This window comes from Desmodus rotundus, chromosome 4 (genome assembly GCF_022682495.2).
Source record: "Desmodus rotundus isolate HL8 chromosome 4, HLdesRot8A.1, whole genome shotgun sequence".
Taxonomy (NCBI): Eukaryota; Metazoa; Chordata; class Mammalia; order Chiroptera; family Phyllostomidae; genus Desmodus; species Desmodus rotundus.
In genome coordinates, this window is record NC_071390.1 from 66,827,111 (window position 1) to 66,844,020 (window position 16,910).

General features: G+C 40.9%; 1 protein-coding gene across 5 annotated transcripts in view; it reads left to right on the plus strand.

The window, feature by feature from the left end:
* The window catches only part of WDFY4 (WDFY family member 4), a 353,171-nt gene that overhangs the window by 21,601 nt on the left and 314,660 nt on the right, over window positions 1-16,910 (plus strand). The gene's annotated exons all lie outside the window — the stretch shown is intronic.

Sequence of the window (16,910 nt, forward strand, 5' to 3'; positions counted from 1 at the left end):
CATTTCACAGACTGGATAACTAGAATACAGGGAATATACTGGAAAAGAAGAATGAGGCTAGGAGAAATGGTTCAGGTTTTTTATTTCTAACCTCCCTCCCCTGACAGTCTCAGTGTTTGGGAGCTAGCTCAGTCTCATCCAGTTCTCAGATCAACTTTGTGCTTCCCAAAGTAAAAATGTGAGTTGCCTCCCACCCTGACCGAAATTCACCAGGAATATGTATGGGTTCATCTGCTATATTGTATCTTTCCCACTAACCTGGGCAACCTGGCTTTGATGAAAGTACTCTGCATCTGACAGCCAGGGCTCTATACTTCTTCACCTCTCTCCAGAGTGTTGATCTGAGAATTTCTTCATTTGTTGTACAAAAATTTATTAAGCATATATACTCTGTTCTAGGGCCTGGATCTATAAGAGTAAAGAAGACAGAGGTTTTATCCTTATCTTCTTTAGTTCAGTCCAAAAGCAGAGGATATTGAATAGTACCCAGAATGTGTTTTATTTGGCTTATAGGGGTTAAAAATGAATTACTGGACATTTTTCCCCAAATGAAAAATTTTCACTTGAAAATCAGATTTCCAGTTTCTTGAAAATTTTGATAGCTGTAATGCCAGCAGTTGTATGGAGATGTTTAGAGGCACCCCTTTTAGACAGAAAATGGTCTTGGTCTCTTATTTTATCCCAGTCCCCTACCCCCCTAATATCTTTTACCCCATGTACCTTACTCATTTAATATTATTTGACCCTATAGGCATCTGTCCTTGTGACCCCATGGGTAGCATGCAGTTCCTACTACAAGTGGACCTTGATATTGGTCTCTGTGTCCCAAGCATTATCCTGGTGATTGAAGGCATAACGATCCATGGGCTTTCAAGCTGAAGCCAGCAGGGCTTAAGCTCTGGATCCATTGTTTATTAGCTGTGCATCCCTGAGCAAGTTACTAAGTACTACTGAACTTCAGTTTCTCATCTGTAAAGTATAATCAATAACACTTTGCTGGGAGACTGTGAGGGTGAGATAAGATGATGACTGTGAAATCCAGGGTACATGGGAAGCAGACACAGTCCCTATGACCTTCCCACCAGCTTCCAGCATACTACCCACATACATACAGTTTAAGATCCTGTCACCATGATTCCTCAAACTACTGACACAACCTATGTTTTGGATTCCAGGAGTCCACCTCTGATGAACCCTGGAGAAGCAGACTATTACAGGCTTTTAATCATTTGTTAAAATCTACATTTTATTAAGTCCTGCATGTCTATAAACATATTATTTCTATGTTTCTATTCTGACTAATAAAACCCTGCCAGAGCCAGAGACAGAGCCCTCAGGCTTCTTCATTAAAAGTTGGTGGTGGAAAGAAACATGGAGAAGGTAGGAGGTTTTTTTTCACATGTAGTGAAGATAAAACCTGAGCAATAGATGAGGACTGAAAGCATCCATTGGAATATAGGTCCTTGTGTAAGAAATCAAGGTTGTAACCACTGTGTTCTGGATTTTATAACCATAAACCAGTGTTCTTCAAGGTCATATATAAAGAACTCCCTTGGAAATATCAGGACTTAAAAAGTTATACCAGGTCCTTTGGAATGTGGCCATTAACATCAAAGCCTTATTCATGTATTGGTTGTCATGGAAACCATGGCCCAATTGGGCTGGGAGACTTCTGAGAACATTTAAGAGTCCTGGAATGCTTTATTTGGTAGATCTCAATTCTCTATACCTGGCTTTTTGCATTTGGGGCCCAAAGAAAATTAAGATGATCTGAAATATTCTTTATTCTAAGACAAGAGATTTTGAATTGTGGCCCTGCTTGGAAAGAGAGTTATGTTCCTGGGTAGTGGAATCTTGTGTAACTGGGCCAGACTCTGTCAGTCACACCCAGCACGGAAAGGGTGGCTCATGTGTAGTTAGAACTTTGGCAAAGGTTGATGACAGTGTGTGTCCCATCCCAGTCAGTGTTGAGATTTGATAATCGATGTTGTCTTGCATTGCAGACTCCCTCGGAGGGGCTTCTTTGGCATCTTCTGCGTAAAGAACTTCCTCTTTGGCCTTCTCTCATATCTGATTCCTATAAAACACAGCAGAGGACACATTTTCCCCTCATCCCTGTCATTGTTTATACATACATCTGCATTAACTACTAGGCAAGTCCAAAGAAGAGCATGGTTGGTTCCATAATAAATTCTAGCCTCATTGTCTCATCTTCACAGTTAAAGCACAACTGTAGGGTGTCAAAGAGTGAACCTACTCAATATTTCGGTTGCTGTCTTGGTAATAAAGAATTACTTAATGGAGTCTCTGGGCATTGGAGCCATAGCAGGGAGATGCCCCTGGGGGATGAGTCAGAAACAAAGTTTTCATTCAAAACTGCAGGTTCTCTTCCTCCACTAAGCTCCATCACTCCTGTTCTCCCCATCATAGGTCAAAGAGGAGTAATCTTAGCCAGAACAAGTGGTTACTTTCGCTGCTGATAGAGTGTAATATTCATCAAGCTCTAACTAGCTAAAACAGGAATTTTGTTTAATGTTTACAAGTCCTTATAGTTACTCTGTGAAGTGGGGACTATTTTTATCCCAGCTTTATAAATGAGGAAAGAGAGGTTTAAAGATGTTATAAAACTTGGCCAAGGTTACCAAGTTGTTAGTGGAAAGCATAACTTAACCCGGGCACTCTGCCTAAGCCCCTGTCATTAACCACTAGGCTCACTCAGGCAGTGCTGGGGTCTGTGGAACACAGAACATCAGCTTTTGTTCCTACCCCATGATTCACTGGACAATGGCTTTGCTTGACTAGTACCTACATTCCCTTTGGGTATAAACAGATGCTACTTCTGGATAGCTGACTCCACAAGGTTTTAGACATAGAGGAGGTTTTATGCATCACATAAGAAGCAGCAGAGAGCCAATGACTTCTCCGTGTGCAGAGCAGTGCTTTTAGGAAGGATTCAATTGACTGTTATTCTTTTTCTGCCAAGCATCTTGGGCTATGTTCTTCCTAGAACTTTTAGTTCTTAAAAATAAAAAAATTTATAGTTGTTTAAGTACAGTTGTCTGCCTTTTCCCACTACATCACCCCTGCCACCCCAGCATCCCTACCTCACTCCCCTGATTCCACCCCCGCTTTGTTTTGTCCATGTGTCCTTTACAGTTGTTCCTGAAAACCCTTCCACCCTTTCCCGCCATTATCCACTCCCACTTTTCCTCTGGTTACTGTCAGATTGCTCTTAATTTCAATGTCTCTGGTTATATTTTGCTTGCTTGTTTGTTTCATTGATTAGATTCCACATATAGGTGAGATCATATGGTACTTGCCCCTCACTGTCTGGCTTATTTCACTTAGCATAATGCTTTCTAGTTCCAACCATGCTGTTGTAAAGGGTAGGAGCTCCTTCTTTCTTTCTGCTGCATAGAATTCCATTGAGTAAATGTACCATAATTTTTGGATCCATTCATTTACTGATGGGCACTTAGGTTGCTTCCAGTACTTGGAAGCACATAAATTGTGCTGCTATGAACATTAAGGTGCATAACTTCTTTTGGATTGGTGTTTCATGGTTCTTAGGATATAATGTTAGCAGTGGAATTGCCAGGTCAAAAGGCAGTTCCATTTTTAGTTTTCTGAGGAAATTCCATACTGTTTTCCATAGTGGTTCCACACGTGTGCATTCCCACCAACAGTGCACTAGAGTTCCCTTTTCTCTACAACCTCTCCAATGGCTGTTATTTGTTGCTTTCTTTATGATGGTCATTCTGATTGGTGTGAAATGGTATCTCATTGTGGTTTTAATTTGCATCTGTCTGATGACTAGCGATACTGAGCATCTTTTCATATACCTCTGGACCCTCTGTATGTCCTCCTTGGAGAAGAGTCTGTTCAAATCCTTTGCCCATTTTTTAATTGGGTTGCTTGTCTTAGAGTGGATTCATGTGAGTTCTTTATATATTTTGGAGATTGAACCCTTGTCTGTGGTATCCGAGGTAAATAGGTTGTCCCATACAGTAGGTTATCTTTTCTTTCTTTCTTTCTTTTATTTTATTCTATACAGCAAGGCTATCATTTATTTATTTTAAAAAATTTCATTGTTATTCAGTTACAATTGACTGCATTTTCTAATTTTAATGCTATTTTCTTTCTTTTTTAAAATTTTTATTGTTATTCAATTACAGTTGTATGCCTTTTCTCCCCATCCCTCCACTCCAGCCCAGCTGAACCCACCTCCCTCCCCCACCCCCACCATCCCCCCAATTTTGTCCATGTGTCCTTTATAATAGTTCCTGCAATCCCCTATTCCCACTGTCCCCACCCGACTCCCCCCTGGCTATTGTTAGATTGTTCTTAACTTCAATGTCTCTGGTTATATTTTGTTTGCTTTTTTCTTCTATTGCTTATGTTCCAGTTAAAAGTGAGATCATATGGTATTTGTCCCTCATCGCCTGGCTTATTTCACTTAGCATAATGCTCTCCAGTTCCATCCATGCTGTTGCAAAGGGTATAAGCTCCTTCTTTCTCTCTGCTGCATAGAATTCCATTGCGTAAATATACCATAGTTTTTGGATCCAGTCGTTTGCTCATGGGCACTTAGGTGGCTTCCAGGACTTGGCTATTGTAAATTGTGCTGCTATGAACATTGGGGTGCATAGGTTCTTTTGGATTGGTGTTTCAGGGTTCTTAGGGTATAATCCCAGCAGCGGAATTGCTGGGTCAAAAAGCAGTTCCATTTTTAGTTTTCTGAGGAAATTCCATACTGTTTTCCACAGTGGCCTCACCAGTCTGCATTCCCACCAACAGTGCACTAGGGTTCCCTTTTCTCCCCATCCTCTCCAATATTTGTTTTTGGATTTGTTTATGTTGGCCACTCTGACTGGTGTGAGAGGGTACCTCATTGTGGTTGTAATTTGCATCTCTTTGATGGCTAGTGATGCTGAGCATCTTTTCATATGTCTCTGGGCCCTCTGTATGTCTTCCTTGGAGAAGTGTTTGTTCAAGTCCTTTGCCCATTTTTTAATCGGGTTGTTTGTCTTCCTGGAATAGAGTCCTGTGAGTTCTTTATATATTTTGGAGATCAGGCCCTTGTCTGAGGTATCATTGGCAAATATGTTTTCCCATACTGTTGGTTCTCTTTGTAATTTGGTGCTGTTTTCTTTAGCCATGCAGAAGCTTTTTATTTTGATGAGGTCCAATTTGTTTATTCTTTTCTTTATGTCCCTTGATTTAGGGGACATGTCTGTGAGGATGTTGCTGTGTGGAATGTCTGAGATTTTCCTGCCAATGTTTTCCTCGAGGACTTTTATGTTGTTACAACTTATATTTAAGTCTTTTATCCATCTTCAGTTTATTTTTGTGTATGGCATAAGTTGGTGATCAAGTTTCACTTTTTTGCACGTAGCTGTCCAGATCTCCCAACACCATCTGTTGAAGAGGCTGTTTTTGCTCCATTTTATGCTCCTGCCTCCTTTGTCAAATATTATTTGACCGTAAAGACTTGAGTTTATTTCTGGGCTCTCTGTTCTGTTCCATTGGTCTATGTGCCTGTTTTTATGCCTGTACCAGGCTGTTTTGATCACAGTGGCCTTGTAATATACAGTTTGATATCAGGTATTGTGATCCTTCCTGCTTTGTTCTTCTTTCTTAAAATTGCTGCAGCTATTCGGGGTCATTTATGGTTCCATATAAATTTCTGCAATGTTTGTTCTATATCTGTGAAATACGTCATGGGTACTCTAATAGGGATTGCATTGAATCTATAAATTGCTTTGGGTAGTATGGCCATTTTGATGATGTTAATTCTTCCAATCCATGAACATGGTACATGCTTCCATTTGTTTGTGTCTTCCTTAATTTCTTTCTTCAGTGTTGTGTAGTTTTCTGAGTACAGGTATTTTACCTCATTGGTTAGATTGATTCCTAGGTACTTGATTTTTCTTGTTGCTATACCAAATGGGATCTTTCCCCTGATTTCTACTTCTGATGTTTCATTGTTGTTGTACAAGAATGCCTTTGATTTCTGAGTATTGACTTTGTGTCCAGCTGTTTTGCCAATTTCATTTATTAGGTTGAGTAGTTTTTTGGTGGATTCTATAGGATTTTCCAGGTATACTATCATGTCATCTGCAAACAGTGACAGTTTCATTTCCTCCTTTCCAATTTGGATGCCTTTTATTTCTTTTTCTTGTCTTATTGCTGTGGCTAGGACTTCCAATACTATGTTGAATAGGAGTGGTGAGAGAGGGCCTCCTTGTCTTGTTCCTGATCTTAGTGGGAAAGCTCTAAGTTTTTGTCCATTGAGTATGATTTTGGCTGTAGGTCTCTCATATATGGCCTTTATTATGTTGAGGAATGCTCCCTGTATTCCCACTTTGCTGAGTGTTTTTATCAGAAATGGGTGCTGTATCTTATCAAATGCTTTTTATGCATCTATTGATATGATCATGTGATTTTTGTCTTTGCAGTTATTGATGTGATGTGTTATGTTTATTGATTTGCAAATATTGTACCATCCTTGCATCCCTGGGATGAATCCCACTTGGTCATGGTGTATGATCTTTTTAATGTATTGCTGGATGCAGTTTGCCAATATTTTGTTGAGGATTTTAGCATCTATGTTCATCAGCAATATTGGCCTGAAGTTTTCTTTCTTGGTTGTGTCTTTATCTGGTTTTGGGATTAGGATGATGCTGGCTTCATGAAAAGAGTTTGGGAGTCTTCCATCAGTTTGGATTTTTCAAATAGTCTGTGAAGATTACGGGTTAGCTCTTCCTTAAATGCTTTGTAGAAATCTCCTGTGAAACCATCTGGTCCAGGGCTTTTGTGTGTTGGGAGTTTTTTGATGACTGCTTCAATTTCCTCTGCTGTTATTGGTCTGTTCAGGTTTTCTGCTTCTTCTTCATTCTGTTTTGGAAGATTATATTTTTCTAGAAATGTGTCCATTTCACCTAGGTTTTCAAATTTCTTAGCATACAGTTCTTCGTAGTAATTTCTTACAATCCTTTGTATTTCAGTAGTATCAGTTGTAATCTCTCCTCTTTCACTTCTAATTCTGTTTATTTGGATCCTCTCTCTTTTCTTCTTGATGAGCCTACTTAAAGGCTTGTCGATTTTTTTTAACTTTTCAAAGAACCAGCTCCTGGATTCATTGATCCTTACAATTGTGCTTTTAGTCTCTATGTCATTTAGTTCTGCTCTGATCTTGGTTATTTCCTTCCTTCTACTTGCTCTGGGCTGTCTTTGTTGTTGTTCCTCCAGTTCTTGTAAGCCTAGGGTTAGGTTGTTTGTTTGAAATGTTTCTATCTTCTTAAGGTAGGCCTGTATTGCTATGACCTTCCCTCTCAGGACTGCCTTTGCTGTGTCCCATAGGTTTTGGGTTGTTGTGAGTTCATTTTCATTTGTTTGCAGAAAGTTTTTGATTTCTTCCCTAATCTCGTTCTGTACCCATGCATTGTCTAATAGCATGCTATTCAGTCTCCATGATTTTGAGTGTTTTGGTTTTTTTTCCTTTGGGGTGGTTTCTAGTTTCAGTCCCTTGTGGTCAGAGAAAATGTTTGATATGATTTCAATTTTCTTGAATTTGTTGAGGCTTGCTTTGTGTCCTATCACGTGGTCTGTCTTTAAAAATGTTCCATGTGCATTTAAAAAGAATGTGTATTTTGCTTCCTTCCTATGATTGGCTCTATACATATCATTTATGTCCATTTGATCTAGGACATTGTTCAATGCCGCCATATTTATCTTGTTATTTTCTTTAGAATCTCTCCATTTTTGATAGCAGGGTGTTGAAATCCCCTACTATAATTTTGTTGCTGTCAACATCTTTCTTGAAGTCCTTCAAGATTTTCTTTATGTTTTTGGGTGCTCCTATGTTGGATGGGTATATATTTGCAATGTTTATGTCTTCTCGGTGGATTCTTCCTTTGAGTATTATGAAGTGACCTTCTGGGCCTCTTTTTATGATTCTTCTTTTGAAGTCTATTTTGTCTGATATGAGTATTGCTACCCCTGCTTTTTTTTCCCTTTCCATTTGCTTGGAATATTTCTTTCCAGCACTTCACTTTCAGGCTGTGTAGGTCTTTTGTCCTGAGATGGGTCTCTTGTAGGCAGCATATGTGTGGGTCATGTTTTCTTATCCATTCAGTTATTCTATGTCTTTTGATGGGAGTACTTAATCCATTTATATTTAAGGTTATTATTGATGAGTACTTATTCATTGCCATTTTTTCATATCTGTGTTCTTCTCTCTCGCTCTTCTTCTTCCGTCTTAAAGCTGTCCCTTTAGCATCTCTTGCAGAGATGGTTTGGTGGACGTGTATTCTTTTACACTTCTTTTGTGTGGGAAACTCCTTATTTGGCATTCCATTTTAACTGAGAGCCTTGCTGGGTAGAGTAATCTTGGTTGCTGGCCTCTGGCTTTCATTACTTGGAATGTTTCTTGCCATACTCTTCAGGCTTGGTGCATTTCCATTGAGAATTCAGCTGCCAATCTAATCGCGGCTCCCTTTTATGTTACTTTCTGGTTCTCCCTTACTGTCTTTAAGATTCTCTCTTTGTCTTGGAATTTTTCCATTGTAATTTTGATGTGTCTTGAAGTGGGCTTCTTTGGGTTCCTCTTAATTGGGACTCTGTGTTTTTGGATTTGTGTGACTTTTTCTCTCATCAAATTAGAGAGGTTCTCCATCATTACTGTTTCAAACAGGTTTTCTATCCCTTGCTCTTTTTATCCTTCTGGGATCCCTATTATACAGATATTACATCATGTCATGTTGCCCTGCAGTTCCCTTAACACCTCTTCCTTCTTTATGAGTCTCTTTTCCTTTTCTTGCTCTTTCTGGGTGTTTTTTTCTACCTTGTCATCCAGCTAGCTGATTCGATCCTCTGCTTCATCAAGCCTGCTTTTGATTACTTGTACTGTGTTCTTCAGTTCAGAAATTGTATTTTTCATTTCCTCTTGCCACTTCTTTATTGTTCCTATTTCCTTTTTCATGTTGATATAGTTTACAGTGAGTTCATTGTGGTTTCCATGTAGTTTTTGGTAATTCTCTGTGCTTCTCACTGAGCTTCCTTATAACTATTGCTCTGAACTCAATATGTGATAGTTGATTCGCCTCTATTTCATTTAGCATTCTTTCTGAGGCTCCCTCCTTTCCTTTCATTTGGGGATTGTTTCTTTGTCTTCCTACTGTTTGTGGGACTCTTCTTGTTAGCCTATGCTTTTTAAATTGATCTGTTCTGCCTCCCTTGTTCCATGGCATGAACTTCTATAGTAGAATACCTTTGAGTTCAGTGGTGCGTTCTCCTTGATCTCTAGAACCTAATGCTTTTGGGCTGTCATTTATGTTGGTTCTTTGGATGTATCTGAGTTTTGATTGTTTTTGGGTCTTTTTTTGCTGGGTCCTTCCCTCCAGCTGGTTAACTGACGGTAAGTCCACCCACTATGTATTGTATGGTGTTATGCCATTGTGGACGGGTTGTGTCAAAGCTGGTTCTTGTTTCTCTCTGAGGATATTAGGCTTCTCTCTCACTATTGTTTAGTTGTTTGATCTGGATAATTTCTCCACCATTTAGTTGTAATTCCAGATTGGTCCTGGGTGGAAGTTAGTGTGGCTTTCACTGTCTCCTCCACCATCTTCCTTTATTACCTGTTGGTGGTTCCTTTGTTGGTGAGTTCTCTCCTCCAGCAAGTGTATTGGTGTTCACACCTCCCACCTACTCTTTTATGTGATCGGTTGGAGGTTGAAGGCAAAACAGATTAAGACAGCGGAAGTATATTCTATGGAATTTAAGTACCATCCCGTAGAAAAGAGATAAGAGATCCTTTGGATAAGTATAGTGTTAATCATGATATTTCACCCAACTAGCCACTTTTTAGAAAGGGTGGAAAAGAGATAAGACTCTTGTTAGAGAGGGGAAGGATTGTGAGTTGAGTCCATAAAATAGAGAGTTTGTGGGAGGTCAGGTTAAGAGGTATAGTGAGAGTAAACAATAGAAAATAGGAATAGTGTATGAGGGAATAGAGTTAACCATAACAGTAATAAAGTTCCGGAAGACAGTGAAATGGGCTAAGATGTGGATATTTGGGTGCTGTGTAGTATTTTCAACTGTATGGAATGACTATTATTTACAATAATACTGGAACAACAATCATATGACAGAATCTAAATGATCCGAATAACAAGAATAGGAAGTACACTACCCAGAGTAGTATGCTATTAGAACACAAGTGAAATTAAAGAAGGAAAATTAAAATACACTATGAAAGAGAAAAACCAGGATAACCAGTCAAACAATGCAATTAAACAAAAAATAATATGAATAAAATTAAACAGAAAGAAGAGAAATAAAAAATACTAATAAAATGAAAGAAGTAAAAATAATGAAAAAATAATAATACAAATAAACAATAACATGCAAGTTCTCTGGAATAACAAAGTGAAATTGTTTCAGTTTCTCAGTTGTTGGGATTAGCCTTGTGATTCCTCTTTGAGTCTGACTTTGGTCCTTTCACAGCTCCAGGTCTTATTGTTTCACTTGGGGAAAAGAAAAAAGAATGAAAGAGAGGAGAAAGCCACCTGCTGACTTTAAACCAACCAAGCAAGTTCTGCTGGTCTTCCTGGCTGTAGTATGCTGGGCTGGGGGGTTGGGCTTCACTTTTTTCCCTTCCTATGGTTTTGGGAGGATGGGGGCCCAGACTGGGCCACAATCTTCACAGTTGCACAGCTTCCAGCCCAGTTCCTCCATTCGCTCCCAGGCCTCTACTGCTCGTTTGTGCCAGGCTGGCACCTTCAATCCACCAGTTGTGCTGTCCTTGAGGTGCTCTAAATAGGGAAAACTCACATACCACCTTCTCCCTTTTTCTTGTCCTAAGTGCTAGGCACTCTCAAAGTCTCTTCAGGGTAGTTCAGCTCCTCCACTGAGTTAATTCTTTCTGGGGACTGCTATCTCCCTGAGCCCTGCTGCTTTGCTCTGCTCTGCCAGGGGTGGGCCTCCTCCTTCCTCTTAGCAAGCCAGCCAGGGGTGCGGCAGCAGTGCACTGCCACCAGGGTGCTAGGGGCACAACCCTGTCCATGGGGTTGGGAGCGCAGCTAAGGCTGTGGCGGCAGGGGCAGATGTGTGGCCTCCACTGCTTAAGCACAGGGGTATGGGTTCAGCCGGTTGTGGGGTGGCAGGGGCAGTGGTGGGGCCCTGGCTGCTAGGGCAGTGGGGGCTGAGGTGTGGCCACTGCAGAATAGTTCCCTAAACAGCCACTGAGAGTCTTTTCTGAACAAAATCCTCCTGTTCAAGCCTGCTGCTCCTAACAAGCACCCAGCCTCTCACACAGCCCAACTTTTCAACCAGACCGGAGACTATCTGGGTCAGGGTCCAACATGGCCCAACTCTTCTCTCTTCTCCACGTATCACCCGTCTCCCCAATTTCTCTGGTAACGACCCAGCCAGCATCCACAGTCTCAGCTGGTGAACACCATCCCTGTGTGTCCACCACTTTGTTTTTATTACCCCCAGTGACTTCAAGCCTCCAGGCCCATCCTGGTGCAGCTCTATCCTCCCTGTTTGGTAGGGGAGGAAGCTATTGATTTAGCTCTCATCCAAGAATCCTGTGGCAGGCCCAGCAGGTGCCAGGCCTGGGGCTGCAACAGCCCTGGTCCTTGCTCTGGTCCCATGGACCTTACCATCCCAAAGCAATCTCCTTACCATCTATTTTTCAATGTCCTCTACAATTTTTGGCCTCCAACCTTCATATATGCTGCGATGCCATTGGCTGTTCACTATGTTCCTCAGAAGATTGGCTGGATGTTCCACCCGTGCAACAGGCTGGATGTTCCACCCATGCAACAGGTTGGATGTTCCACCCATGAACCCACCTACCTTGTCGCTATCAGAAGACACTATTGACTATTGTTCATGTCTGTTCTTCCTAGAACTTTTCTTATCATAGGATTTCACACCGAGAGGAGAAGGTGTTCCTTTAGCAAGCATGGGCAGATCCTTCTAGCTTTCAGTTGAGTTTGCTTTGAGGCGAAGGGAAACACTTCAGGTCCTCATGTTGCATAGACATTGCATGATAGTAGACATGGAGAAAGCTAGAGCTGTAGATGTAGTTGTTGAAGATTATTCTTAGAATATATGCTTTGAGAGAAAGCAGGAAGTGAGATAGGGAATCCCTAGCAATTAGTGTAAAATTCCTCACTGTTTGGGACAGACAAACAGAGGGTGGGACAACATGGGGGGAAAAAAGGAGACCTATGGATGTGGTAGATTAGAGAGGCTGTAAATGAGTTCACACTGCTGCCTTTGAGAGGTAGCATCTATGTTCCCTTCCTTTGAATTTGAGCGGGTTTGTGATGGCTTGGCTAATGGAATAAGGCAGAAGTGACATTTCCATGCCCAGATCTCCAGAAACTTGTAGCTTCTTCCTGTCTGTTGGAACATTCACTCTTAGCACCCTGCTGCCATGTTGTGAGGAAGACCAAGCAGCCCTATGTAAAAGTCTATGTGGAGGGGAACCAAAGCCCCTGATCTTGCAGCTGCCTGTGCTGCTGACATCTAGCAGTGATTTACCAGCCATGTGAGTGCACCATCTTGGAAGTGGATCTCTTAGCCCCTGTTAGCTGCCCCAGCTGAGGAAAGCAGAAAAATCTCTGCCTGCTGAGTTCTGCCCAAATTGCAGGTCCACAGAAAAAATGATTGCTGTTATCTTAAGCCACTCAGTTTTGGGGTAGTTTGTTTTATAGTAACAGATAACTAGCAGTGAGTAATGTGGGGAGAAATTTATTCATTTCTTACTGTGGAGGGATTGCAATCAACATTCAGTTGGTTATACTTGGAAGTGAGTGTTTGTGAGTGTGCATGTGCTCATGTGTTAGTATGTGCATTTGTGTGCATTCATGTGGGTGTACACAGGCATGCAATTTAGGCTAAGTGACTGGCCAGTGGTTCAGACTTCATGCCATCAAGTGTGGTTAATCATTGTCATAAAAACCATTCAGGGACTCTGGCTGGTGTGGCTCAGTGAATTGAGCATCAGACTGCGAAGCAAAGGGTCACCAGTTCGATTCCCAGTCAGGGCACATGCCTGGGTTGTAGCCCAGTTCCCCAGTAGGGGGTGCATGAGAGGCAACCACACATTGATATTTCTCTCCTTCTCTTTCTCCCTCCCTTCCCCTCTCTCTAAAAATAAATAAATATTTTTTTTAAAAAAATGCAGGAACCCAACTGTGGGGATCTTTGCCTGCAGAGCCCCCTGTCTACCATGGACGAAAATAATTCTACCAAGACATGATCTGCTTGGAGAGGAAAGGTGGCCAAACTCTCAAAGGAAAAGGGCCAAGAGCCTTTTCCTCAATGGGCTTTTATTGGGTTTATTTGCATAGGAATACAGGGCATATACATAAAGCTCATCAAACATTGTCAGGTAGTAATGATCAAACAATAGATAACATTCAGAGAACTATGAGGGCTTATTTAGAGTCAGGGTCAGATAGCTAAAGGGCAATAAAATTTGGGGGAAAAAACTCTTTTCATGCTTGGATACTTATCATTTAAACTGAGGGTATTAGCAAAGCAGGTTTCACAGGATTTTATGCATTCTTTCTTAGGCCTGATTGCCCCGGGGAACCTGCTCTTTCCAGCACGGGGCCACACCCACCTCTGGCATTGTTTCAGGTTTAAGTTGGGCAGGAGAAGTAAGGCAGCCAAGAGATTAGGAGACTTATTGCAGACAGAATGAAGACTCAGGCTATGCCAAAGCTGAGTGGCGAGGGTCCATCACTCCCTTTTTATATAGCCCCCCAAGTCCTTCCCTGAGTCCCCCCTCATGACTGTGCCTGTCTTAGGTCATCCCTACCTTGAGGAATCTTACCTGTCATTGGCTAACTGGTCATCCACTGGGGGCCAGGCAAGGTGAAGTGAAAGGGGCAGAGACGGCACCCCTGCCAGGGAGATATGCTTTGCTTCCTTAGTGGCTTAGGGTCCCAAGTTCTCTCACTCAGCCTTAGCCATGGAGGGTTACAGCTTCTGAAACCAGGCAGGGTGGTTCCCAACACCCAACTGACAAAGGATGAGCAATAAATAACATTAAGTATACTAACAAGAATAACCAATGATTATTTCCAAGTGTGGTGTCCAGAGAGGATGGTGAGGGTCAATACCCCTCCTTGTCCATCTTTGACTCTATCCTGTCAGAGTGGGACTGTAACATGATTTATTCCCATTTTGGGAAAAAGACATTTTTGTTGTGCTAACAAAAATTTTGATGCATCACTTTTTTGTTTACAAAGGAGAGAATCAACTATGTCACACTAGCAAGGGAAATTCATATAAAGTCTCAAAAGTGTTTTGAGTTCACTTAAAGACCAAACCACCAAACTCTGCAATAATGAAGAAGTAGTAATATTGCTGCCATACTTGGAAATCAACTAGGTTCTCTGTCATTCAAAAGTGAGGGTTTTTTCCCGTCTCCTCAAGAGCTTTTGTCATTCCTTATTTTCCACTGGAGAGCATAGCATCATTTCCTTTCTCTTTCATGTGAGGGGAGAGCTACAAGGCACGATGGTGCAGCTTAGATAATGGGAGTAAATAAAAGTTTTTAAAAATATTGAGCAATATTCCAGCATGCAAGTCCCAGTTTGGGAAAAAAATTAGGTCCTTTTGGAAGTTGCCTTAACTCTTTGGGGTCTCCATGGTATCATTCTATAAATGATTGCCTCTGTGCATCAAACAGCACCCCAGTGGCCTGAAAGAGTTAACACAGCTTCCAGAAGTGCCCATTGAGGTCCCAGGAAGGAGTGTGAGCCTTGGGAGGATCTGGCTGAGTGTACAATTACTGTTCAACTCACAGTGGCCCAATTTGCTTTATTGTAGAGTGCCTCCTGGAGTCCCACTGCTCAAAGACGATCTAGATGCATCTGAGTCAATTGCCTGCAAATTGGTCTTTGAGGGGTTTGCCAGTACAGTGAGGAGGCATAGGAATTTGTTAGGAAGGCATCATAGCAGAGTTCTCATTCCTGGGAAGGGAAATAATCTTACCACACAAGTTTCCAACAAAAGGACTGACTTTTTCTTCCCAGAGATTAAAGTTTCTGAGTGATTGCTAGTTTCCAGGTGGTTGCCATAAATTTCTTAGACATGCACATGCTACTTAGGTATGCGTGAAGTAATTCAACTTCCCACTCTGTGGCTTAACTGATCCTCTGAGTTTATCCTCTGGCTCAGCTTCAGTTTCTGTAAAGTGGGAATAATATTAATACCAGTTGTTGTGAGGATTAGTGGGAACAATGCAGGTAAGTGTTTGGCCCAGTGTTTAGCTCAAGACCAGCACAAAATATACTTGGCCATTGTTCTGCATATTGGGGCTTTCACGATCATGTGTTCACCTATCAAATATTTGTTGAAGGCCTACTATGTGCAATTGTGTTTAAAATTTATCTAGCTTTTTTGTAGTTTTAGCAAAGTTCTGATGCACTGGTTTTTTATATACAAATGAAAGGGACAACTCAGTTTATAGGGCAGAAAATAAAAACAATTTTCAGATACAAAGTTTTTTCAAAACAAAATAAATACCCAGGTACTTCCCACCCATGCAAAGTAAATCATACATATCAGGTAAACTAAAGCCAAGTATGCATGCATTCTAGAGCTCATTCACCTTCACCCTCCTCCATTGGTAACTCTTATCCTGTTGAATTATCAGGAATATGTGTACATGCACACACATATAAGTTCCACAGGTTTTCATAGGCTCATATTGTAATGTACTTCTGCAACTTGCTTTTTTCACCCAACATTCTATTTCTGGGGTTTATCCACAACTCTATTTCTTTTTCAGTTCTATTGGTATCCTTATATAAATATGCTGAAAATTATTTACTCATGGTCCTACTGATGAACATTAAGTTTTTCCCATTTTTCACAAATACAAATAATGCTGCAGACATATTTCTTGTCCACATCCCCATATGCATGTACGCTGGCCTTTCCTTAGGGAACCTAGTAGTGGAATTGCTGGGCTGTAGCACATGTGCCCCTTTAGCATTCCTGGGTTGGTTAAATGCTCTTCAAAGAAGTTCTTCCAAGTGACACTCCATCCGTAGAGCACGGGGGTTGTGTGGTCCCTCACATTCACCCACATGTTGTCAGGATTTTCATTATTACCAACTTGAAAGGTATAAAATAGTTCATTGTGGTTTTAATTTGCATTTTCCTTATTATCAGTAATTTTATATTTATGTTATCTGCTATTAGTTACTTGTTTCATTTGCCTGTTTTAAAAAAATCAAGTTGTTTGTCTTTATCTTATTAATTTGTAGCAGTCTGGATATAATTCCTTTGTTAGTTATATGCATTGCAAATATTTTCTACCTATCTATGGCCTGCGTCTTCATTTTGTATACAGCATCTTTATTTATTTTAAAAAATTATTTTATTTTATTTTTCTCCAGTTACAATTGTCTGCATTTTCTCCCCATCCCTCCACCCCACCCCAGCCAGTCCCACTTCCCTCCCCCACCTCTACCCTCCCCCTTGATTTTGTCCTTGTGTCCTTTATAGTAGCTCCTGTAAACCCCTCTCCCCACTATCCCCTCCCCACTCCCCTCTGGTTATTGGTAGATTGTTCTTAATTTCAATGTCGCTGGTTATATTTTGTTTGCTTTTTTCTTTGGTTGATTATGTTCCAGTTAAAGATGAGATCATATGGTATTTGTCCCTTACCGCCTCTTTAATATAAAGATTTTTAAAGGTTTTTATTTTTTAACAAATATAGTATCTGTAACAAGGAAATACACTGAAATGATTTCTCTTCAGAATTTGATGCTTTTCTCATCTTCTCTAGAAGGAGGATGTCAGTCAGATCTTCCAGATCTTGGGCAAGAATATAATTTATATAGCTAGTGATTGGGTTCAGTGGTTGGGAGTCC